Source organism: Saccopteryx bilineata, chromosome 3 (genome assembly GCF_036850765.1).
Source record: "Saccopteryx bilineata isolate mSacBil1 chromosome 3, mSacBil1_pri_phased_curated, whole genome shotgun sequence".
Lineage (NCBI taxonomy): Eukaryota > Metazoa > Chordata > Mammalia > Chiroptera > Emballonuridae > Saccopteryx > Saccopteryx bilineata.
In genome coordinates, this window is record NC_089492.1 from 285,444,970 (window position 1) to 285,453,389 (window position 8,420).

Consider the following 8,420-nt stretch of genomic DNA (forward strand, 5'->3'; position numbering starts at 1 on the left):
AGGGTCGAGGGCTGGAGCTGAGCAGCCACGTCAGAAGGCCCGGGATGGAGAGCAGATCCCCAAGTACCCTTAACTCTGCTGCCGCTGCCTTTCCCATGTAACGCGTGGGAGACTCAGGACCCCAGGAACTAAGAACTGCTGTCCCTGGCTCTAGAGGCCGGGAAAGACCCAAGGAAGCCGCCTGGGCACCAGAATCCCGGGCTCCTTCTGTCTACCCCGCCCTGCTCAGTAGTGCAGCATCATCCTAAGTCTAGTGGGAACCTACTCAATCTTCCACCCTGTCCACCCTTTGCTTGTGACCTTGGGCAAGTCTTTCCTCCACCCTAGGTCTGTTTGCCTTTCTGTCAAACGGGAGAACTGGAGTCAATGAGTTTCCAGGTACCTCCCAGTTCTGTCATTTGGGGTGGCCAAAGGGTCAGACACAGAAGAGTGACAGAGAGAAGATGGGGTAATGTAGGACTAGGGGAGAATATGGGAAGGTGAAGAGAGAGGGTTAGAAATTTCACAGGGTGTAGAGGCTCCGTCAGCTTTGCAGCCACCTGGGTTCCAACCCTGCCCCAGCCAGGAGCCAGGAGAGAGAGCCCTGTGCCCAGAGGTCCTGCATAAAGGAACGGGGGGTGGGGTGCACAATGAGGCAAGGTTCAGGGATTCAGCCTATTTCTCCCATACCCCGAGCTGCACTGGGCTCCGGGGGACAAGAACAGGATCCTTCTTTTTGTCAGTATTTAGAGTCAGGTCATTCCCCACACCATCAAAGCCCTGGCTGTCAAAGTCCATTAGTCCCATTCACTAATTCATTCATTCACTTAGTCATTCATTCACGGTCTTCATTCAGTCACTGGTTAGTGCCGGCTATGTAAGAAAAGGACTCTCGGTTAAATCTTCATTATCTTAACTTTGCAATGTCTTGAACTCCCTTCCTCCCGAAGGCTTTGTGAACCTTCTCACCCCAGATCTATTCTCATGCTCATTAATGCCCAAGAATGCCTCTTCGCTGACACGTCTCTTTTCATCACCAATTCCTGGCTGTTACTCTGGGACCATCTGCTCAAAGCCTCTGGAGGACGGGGTCGGAAAGTCAGCGGCTCTTGCAGGGAACATGCAGCAGCTACTTGCCTGCAATGCTCTTGGCTGGCCAGCCTCGTCCCAGCTTCCTGGGCTGAAGAAGGAAAAAGGGGGTATTCTCCTTCACCTGCTGACGCCTTCCCAAAGCCTGAGTTCCCTCCAGTTTAACCTAAGGTCTCTCAGGCCTGGATCGCAGAGAGGAACCAAAGCCAACGACATCCTGCCTTTGTGAAGTTACAAGATGACGCTTTAAAAACCAGCAAATGCTACCAACCAGGAGTTTCCCCACATACGAGCATGTCCAGAGGGATGCAAGTCCCAGCTGTGTCTACATGGCATGACACGGGGAAACATCTGGATGACCGCCGGAAGTCCTGCCAGTCTGCCAGATGTTGCCCACATCTGGACATCTGAAAGGGGATCCGGTTGGTTGCTTGGCAGTCAAGAGGCCAACGGTCAACTCACGTCACCCTGTCAACTGGGATGCAGCTCAAGTCCACACGTACTAATTCCCCAGATTACTGGAAGATCCAAAAGGTATTTTGGTTTCAATCATGCTCCTGTTTAAAGACCCAAATCCAGTGAACATAAAGGTCACAGTGTGAGCTTCAGTGGTCCTATGGTGGCTGTGGTGGTGGCACCCAGGGTAGCTTGCTTGGGTTTGAGTCCTGTCTCCACTGCTCACTAGCAAGCTGTTCAGCTATCTGGGTTTCTCCTTTCTCACCCTCAGAATGGAAGAATAACGGTAACTCTCACATAGGGCTGGAATGAGGATGGAATGATAATACCTGTAATGCTCTAAGCCCAGGGCCTAGCAGGTGGCAAACATTCAAAACATGTTGGCCATTATTACAATCTTCGTTACCTCCGGGTGATCACCCTGCAGAACTCTCCCAGCTAGAATGTGAGAAATCCTCAGGGACAGTGCAAAGGCCAACGCAGCGAGGGGACACATATAACCCCCGTCCCCAAACATCGCAGGAATGCCAGCTGGCCCCAACGGCCCCAACTCCAAGCTCCTTTGGAGCTGCCTTTGCCAGAGACTAGAAGCTTACCACATTCTCCTTCATGACAGAAGTGGCTTCCAGCTGGCAGTCATGTCCCCTTCATTAACACAGTTTGGCAAAGGACACGTCATCCAGGTGCTGAAACGTATGCCCGATGCTTCGGGCAGGTGGCTGGGTGGGAATGAGCCCTCTCTGCTGCACCCCTCTCCCATCTAGACATCAAATGGGGAGAATTCCCAGGTGTGCTGTGGGTAGCACCCCTGTGAAACTTTCCTCCTGATCCTGGAATGACCACATTCCTGGATCATGTCCTCTGAGTCCCTTGGACACATGGGTCCTTCATCTACTCCTGGTGGGGGACCTGGGCGAGCCATCCCTTCTCATCCCTCACTTCCGCTCGGGCAGGAGGTACCAGGGCTGGGGGTGGGAGACTGGTGAGCTCTACAAGGACAGAGACGGAGGTTTGCCCACTTCTGCACGGCTAGTGCCTGGTGCCGAGGGGCTGCTCAGGCAGACACTGGGGTGGGGGGTGAAGGAGAAGGCTTTTTAAGACTCAGGACACTGTCTCCTGGGACATCACTCCCTCGTTCCAAAGAGCGCCCCCTCTAAGAGACATGCATGACTCCCTCCGCCATCTAAATCCAAACCAATTCTTTCCATAGTCCCTTCTACCTCCTTGTTCTCAATGGTCAAGCTCACTGCATAGAGCAAGACTCTAGTCTGCCACCAGTGACCCTTTCCAGATTGTCCAGGTCTACAGTATCCGTCCTTCAGAGGGAGGGACAAAGGGAGGAAGCAGCTGGCCACGTCAAGGGCATGCCTGGGGTTCTACATACCTAGGGAGGTCTCTCTGCTGAGTTCAGGGGAAATACCCAGACCCTATGTCCCCCAGGGGCTGGCCCCAGGACCCTGCACTGGGCTTCCTCCTTCCAGGTTTTGGCAGACACACAGCTTCTGCCCGCACAAATGCTAGCATGTGTGACAAGGCCCGGAGGTGTAATAAAAATAGCCTGCGGGCGTCTGTCGGCTCCTCCTTCCCTGGGCTTTGCTTCCAAACCCCCGTCCTTGCCCTCAGAGTAAACCTGCTAGTGGAGGGGCTCCACAGGGCCCCACCTGCCTCTTTACTAGCTCTGTGACTTTAGGCCGGTGGGTCCTTCAATTGCGAAGTGGAATTAAGAACCCTTTGGGCTGTTGTAGAGGTCCCATCAATTAAAATACGTTAAGCAGTGCCTGTCACGTGGCAAATGTTCTGTATTTGCTAGTGTTGTTCATGATGATGAATAGGTGGGCACCTGGGGCAAGCCACCGGGGTCAGGTTTGATTTTGGGGGGATGTAGAGGTGAGAACCTGGGCGGCAAAAGCTGATGGCATTTCCCCTGAGCTTGGAAGAAGAGTGTTAGGGTTACTGCCTGCATTGGTTCAACCCCCTTTGCTGGGGCCATTCGGATGCTTCGCATACACGCAGGGAAGCTAGCCTGGCTACACGGCATGTCATTCTGGGACTCAGGTTTCAGGCTCTGCCACCAACGTGCTGAGAGACGCTGGGCAACTCGCCTGCCCTTTCTGAAATCAATTCCCCAACTGCAGAGGCCTTGAGCAGCCCTGACCTCTTACAGAGTTAAATGATCTCTCCTAGTCCAACCCTCACAGTGGGGTTCCTGCATGAGTCCATCCCCCAAGTAAAGTTCCCGGAATTCATGGTTAGGGACTGAGCCCGAGATGCAGAGGTGAGGTACCCAGTTCCAGCTGGAGCTCAGAAGTCTTGAGTACCCTTCTTGGGCCAATGACAGATGACCAGAGCTAAACTCAGGTAACAGCACTGCCCTTCACCCCTGACCTTGGAGGCAGAGGAATTTACATTCTTTAAAAGCCATCATGTAAATGGGTTTCTTCACAAAAAAACATTCACTGAACAAATGAATGAATGAATGAATGAATGAATATGAGAAATAATACACAGTACTGGGCAAAATAGGGGCTCTTACTTCATTCAGATCAAAATCTGATCCTAACTTGGGCTCTTCTAGCTACATGGCCTTGAGCAAACCTCCGGACTCCTCTGAACCATAGTCTTCCCGTATATTAAATGGGGATAGCAGTCCCTATGCCCTGGGATGGTGGTGAGGTTGAGATGGTAATGTGTAAATGTCTAGCACATGCCACATAGTAAGCACTCAACAAGCACGGTTATTGTTCTCGGAGTTGTTATCACCAGCCTGCTGTTCCCATTGTAAGGTAGAGGAACCGAAGCCCTCAACCTTGTCCGCTGCACATTTCCCAACTCATACCTCCCTGTGAGGAGCAGGGGTATGGTTGGCTGGCTTTTCCAAGCGGGAGTGAGCTCTCTGGGGCGGTTCTCCCACCTTCCCTGGACCAGTCCCAGAGGCGTCTGTGCCTCTGGTCTTTGTCGAGCAGCTGGAGCATAAGCTGCACTGTCTGCCCGTGAAATGCGACTTTTGGAAAACATGCATATTTGTGAGTCTATTTCGGGCCACCACTGCTCTTTATTTATTTTCTCTGGGCTGTGCATTTGGAACCCAGCTAGGAAGGGTGTTTTGACAGACTCTGACACAGCTCCTCAGGCAGAGATGTGCTCGGTGGGAGAGGGTGGGGAGGAGGAGGATTTCAGATGACAAGCCCTCGTCCTCAGCTGGGACTGACGGACAACCAGACACCCCTGTCTCGCTGCCCTACCCCTAAGTTCCTCCATAGTTGGGTGGGGGGAGGGCTACAAGAGGTTCAGATTGGGGAAACGACTTCAGAGAGGAGAACGGGAACCAAAGAGGCCAGTCACTGGACTTCCAGTCATAAAAGAATGCCACCACCATTATCAATACCAGTGAGGCTATTGTCAACCCCCCCCCCCCGTTCTTTGGTACCTGTTTTTATGACCGACAGTGGGCTCGCTGTGTGCCCTTAGGGAAATCATCTCTTCTGTGAGCATCTCACTTTGTCCATCTGAAAGGTGATTTTTGCAGTACTCAGCTCATGGGAAATGGCTGCTTAGCCAAGTGGTAGTGGTGTCTGTCTTCTCTCCAGCCTGAGATCGTGGCCAGCTGCCCATGGCCAGCCTACTACTGCATCTTAGGGACTTGGGGCTGATTGCCAAGCCGCTACCCACAGGCAGGGACTCTAAAGCTGCTCTCAGCTAGTCCCTTCTCTGTAGTCATTTACAATCAGAGTTGGCCTAAAGGGAGGAAGAGTCTTAGACAACTTCATCTGCCTTTGAATGATCAGGAGAGTGGAAGGGAGAAGGGGGGACAAGGGAAACATGTCTAAACTATAGAGTAAAGAGCTAAATCATGATCCCAATGCTCTGGGGATCAGGAGTTCCAGACTTAGGTCTCTACTCGTTCGTTCGTCCATTCATTCATTCATTCATTCATTCATTCATTCACCAGCCATCCACCGGCAGAAGCAGTGGTCCATACAGAGGATATACTGACAGTAGAATCAATGCCTGAGCCAAGTGGAGACTGCATTTCAGCTGTGTGACCTCAAAAAAATTATTTGATATCTCCGGTCCTATAAAGAAAATCATCTGAACATCCCTTGTTCAGGGGACAGGATGACTTTACTATTGGTTGGTAGTCTGAGGAAAGAGAAAGGTACCATAATGTTTGGGGTTAGAACTGTGATTTTCAATCCCACTCACACTTAAGAGACTCATGAAAGAGTCAAGGTCCCACATTATTAGGGTAAACAAGAGATCCTTGAAGGTCACCTCAACCAGCCCTATTTTTTTTCAAACCAGCCCTGTTCTTGTACAGACAGGAAGCCAGAGGCTCAGAGACAGGAATTCACCCAAGGACACAGCAGACCTGTGGTCGAGCTGAGGTGAGGTCCCAGGTCTCCCCACTTACACTTCAGAGCTCCTTCCACCACATCACACTGAGACTCTTCCTCCTTCAACCTAGTTTCCGGATTTGAAGGGCAGCAGCAGGAGAGGTGTCAAAGGGCAAGCCAGGGCATGGGTACCACACCCGTCAAACAGCCAGATCCCCAGGGAAGTGGGGATGAGATCACTTGCTGTGAAATCCCGGCCCCTTGGAAAGACTGTGAAGACTCTGGTTCATCTGGCCCTGGAAATTTTCCTGGGGAGGGGCCAGAAGCTGCTGAGGCCATCAGTGGAAAGGGGTGTGTGTGTCAGACTTCCAAAGAGAGAATTAGGGGTGCAGAATCTATCAAGAGAATGGAGACAGCTCCCCCAAGTGCCAGCTATACCCACATGGGAGTATAGACTGACTGAAGGAAAGTTGGTTGGGGAGAGAATGAAGGCAGCTGGGAAGGAGGAATTGGAAAAGGCAAGGGTGGGGGGTGAGAGAAAGGTGTGTAGGTGTGTGATAAATAAACATGGGGGAGGAGAACAGAGCAGGGAAACAAAGACATGGAAAGTGCAAACAAAGAATGATGCAGAGGGGGGGGGCACAGACTCTGGCTGTGGAAGGACATTGGTCTGGAGTAAGGTCTGAAGAACGGGAATGGACTATGAGCCTAAAACCAAGATTCTGTAAGGCTAGTTTTATGCCCACAGCTTCCATTGGGCCAGAACCTACTCCCCCCATTTGGCAAATACCCTGGTTCCTGCCTAGATCTGCATTGGGGTGGGGGGTTTGTCTGCTCATCCACCCTCTGCTTCCTGGGAAGGACTGTGTGTGTGTGTGTGTGTGTGTGTGTGTGTGTGGTGGGGGGCAGGGTGGGCAGGCTCTGTGAGTCACTGGGTATCCCTGTGAGCACCCCCAGGTGAGCTCTGGAATCCGGGGCTTATTCAGGTGTTCAAAGACAGCAGGACCTGGAGTGAAGATGCCACTCTGATTGCTGGTGCTTGTGGGAAGATCTGTTCTTGTCCACGTGCGTGTGGCTCTTCCCCTCTGTGTGTGGATTGTGTGCACTATGGGTGGGTGTGTATTTGCGTGAGTGGACTATGAATCTGTGCGGGAACTGTTTGCGGGTGGTCTGTAGATCTGTGAGTGTGCAAGTGAGTTTGTGGAATTTGAGTAGCCAAGATCGACCCACACCAGGCGCTGTCCGCGGTGCTGACCCAGGTCGTGGAGGGGATCTGCGCCCAGTCCCATGAGGGACTGCGGGGAGCCGGTGTTGGCTTCCACAGCAGAGAGGGGCCCTTCTTAGCCTAGCTGCGCCCCCCCCCCGCACCCCGAGGCAGTTGGGAAAAGTTCTCCCAGAGGCAGGGTTGACTCACGGGACTCAGCACCACTCGCGCCAGAAATCTTCCCGATCCTCAGCGACGCCACTGCTCGGCTGCCCACTCCACCTCCATCCCCACTTGCGTTCTCAGCAGGGCCTGGGGACCCTCTCGCACTCGGCTTCCATCGCCCGCCCAGTCTCGCCCCAGAGCTCCCGCGCGCCCAACTGAACCTGCAGCCAGGTTAACTGGGCCCCAGCACTCCGGGGAAAATGTCCCGCAGAGAGCATAAGTGCGCTAAGGTGGGGAATAGATGGAGAGGAAGTCATTAACCTTTTTGTTCCCTCCGTCGACTCTAGCCCAGCCAAGAGTCCGATATGGGGCGGGTTCAGACTGATGCTCAACTTTTATGGACTCAGTCATCCACCCGCCGGGACGAGCAGCGAGCTAGTGGTCGGAAGCCTCGCGGTTTCTGGACATCAAACTGGCCCGTACAGATCGAGGCTCCTTGGGCCCGCTGGGAGCTGGTGCGGAGCTGTGACCGGCCGCGGGGGGCAAGCTCTGGGCTCTGTCCACCACCAGCCGGCTTTCCCTGCGTGGTGGGTTCCAAGGCCCGCATCCCGGGCTGGCTAGACAGAACTTCACACACCGCGCTGCGCAGGCCGGGGTAGGGACGGCGCAGAGGACCTGCCCCGCTCCTCCGGGCAATGTATCCCGCAGCCCAAACCCGGATGGCGCCCAGCGGCCGTCGCACTCACCTCGGCTGGCCAAGCTGAGCTGGCTGAGCCGTGGGCGCGGGAGGGAGGCGTGCCAAGGGTCCGGGGACTGCGGCCACTCAGCCGTGCGGACTTGTTCCCTCGCGAAAATCGCAGAGAAAAGCTCTTCGGAGCTGCAAGAGGCCAGGGTTTCGCGCTCTGCCCCAGAGCGCACAGACCGCGCACAGCCTGGTGCGGATTCTCGTCCCCAGCGCGCCACCGGAGCACTCCGCGCCTCCGCCTTTTATTCGGCACCCGCCTTTGTTTGGGTCTCGGCTTCTACCACGCGACGTGGGGGTGCCCGGGGCTGGCTCTGAAGCCGCGCCCCACCCCCAGCCACTGGCGCCTCTGGCCTCTGCGCCGCCGGGCCTTGCGTCAGTGGTCGGAAAAGGCCGGCGCTCCGCCGCGTAATGTTGTCTCCGGAGCCCGCCGCCAGGCGCCGCCGTAGCC

General features: G+C 54.4%; 1 protein-coding gene across 1 annotated transcript in view; it reads right to left on the minus strand.

The window, feature by feature from the left end:
- Positions 1-8,169, minus strand: part of DISP3 (dispatched RND transporter family member 3) — a 43,131-nt gene extending 34,962 nt beyond the window's left edge. Inside the window, exon 1 of the mRNA XM_066270441.1 lies at positions 7,974-8,169. The gene's annotated coding sequence lies outside the window, so the exon portion shown is untranslated. The remainder of the gene's footprint in view (positions 1-7,973) is intronic.
- Positions 8,170-8,420: the final 251 nt, after the last annotated feature.